A 1,709-nucleotide genomic window follows, 5' to 3' on the forward strand; every position below is an offset into this window, starting at 1 on the left:
AAAAAAAATTTAAAGTTTCTGAAGAAAATAAATGTTACAATTCCATCATACAAATGTCAAAAGCATGTAAAAATTAGTAATCTTTAGATAAAGGTTAAAAATATAAAAGTAAATCTATTAAAAGAATAGCAAGTCTAATAGGATATTCTCTGAGAGGCAGAAATACAATAGGATAGAATTTAGGAGGCATACATATGAAACTAGTAATATTTTTCTAACTATTTACTTCTTAAATTGTTAGTGAGTTAAAGGAGGTTTATTTTTTATTTTTTATTCATTTATTTTTTTATAATCTATGATATAAATATTGCATCTTTTCTTCTGATTGCATGCTCAGTCACATTTTGACTGGTAGTACATAAACATCTACATTATACATCCCAATTATACAAGCAGAAAACAGAGGCAAAAGAGTCGAAAGAAATTTTCTTGCCTAAAATACTATGCTAAGTAGGAATGTGCATTGTAAATCCCTTTATTCCTCTTCTATCCTTTTGCTGAACTTTATTCATATAATATCTGCTTTTCTTCTTACAGTCCCCTCTTGTGAAAGGCATCACTATCCAGTCAGCCACCCTAAACCTCATAGGTCTGCCCCACCTCCAGTCAGCAAGTTTAAGACATCTTCCTAAATTTCTTTGATATTCATCTCTTCTCCATTAGAGTTCCCTTTGGCAAGTGCATTTCTTCACAAGTCTGGCACATGAGACATTAATTGCTTTTCTGCAGTTTTCTCTTCTTCAGCCAGTGGTAATAGCTCCAGGTCTGTTAGCTTTTGCAGTTCCTGTATCATGGTCATAGTCTTAAACAAAGTAACACTAATGCGGCCTTTCATCTCTTTCTGTTCAACAGCAACTGGTTTAAAGCATGTATGCAAAGTCTGATATCGAGACTTTATCGCTGACAGTTCCTTCAAGAGTGTAATGGATCTTTCTTTCCAGCTAAATCAGGATGATTGTTCTTGATTTCATATTCCAACCTGTACAGAATGCAATCCAGATCAGAATCAGCTTTCTGGAACATCAGTTCCAATTTATCGACCTCCGCCTCCATGTTGAATAGTTGACCAGGAGGTTTATTTTTATTCTTTAAAGTATACATGTCTTTATGATATTCATGCTTATTAAATTATTATTTGTTTTTAACATTCAGTGCATTTTTCAAATGACTTCAAAATTCTAGAATATTATTACATGAGTATATGTTTTATAAACAATTAGCTTCGGGACCATGGTCAATCTATTTGTGTTGTTGTTATTAAGTGCAGGATTCCAACCCATAGTGACCCTGTATAGGGTTTCCAGTGGAGTCCTGGTGTGGTGCTGTGGTTTAATGCACCAACCTGCAAAGCCGTTTGAACTGCAAGGTTGGCAGTTCAAGCTTACTAGCTACTCTTTGGAAAAACTATACAGGGTTGCTATGGGTCAGAACCGACTCAACAGCACTTAACGACAACAACATAGGGTTTCCAATGAGCGGCTGGTGAATTTGAACTGCCCACCTTATGTCTTAAACCAAACTTGCGATCGAGTGCTTATCCTACAGTGCCACACAACCTGAGAAGAATTTTGTCTTAGCAGAAACTGGCAAAGATCTCTCCCAAGTTGAGCTTATATCCTAATGGGATGACACATACAAAACAAAAAGATTTATGTTACTGTTGCTAAGTGCCATCGAGTCAGTCCCAACTCATAATGACCCTGTGTACA

At 35.5% G+C, this 1,709-nt stretch overlaps 1 pseudogene; it reads right to left on the bottom strand.

The window, feature by feature from the left end:
• Positions 1-688: 688 nt before the first annotated feature.
• LOC102825953 lies at positions 689-1,053 on the bottom strand (annotated as a pseudogene).
• Positions 1,054-1,709: the final 656 nt, after the last annotated feature.

Source organism: Chrysochloris asiatica, unplaced genomic scaffold (assembly GCF_000296735.1).
Source record: "Chrysochloris asiatica unplaced genomic scaffold, ChrAsi1.0 scaffold00303, whole genome shotgun sequence".
NCBI lineage: Eukaryota > Metazoa > Chordata > Mammalia > Afrosoricida > Chrysochloridae > Chrysochloris > Chrysochloris asiatica.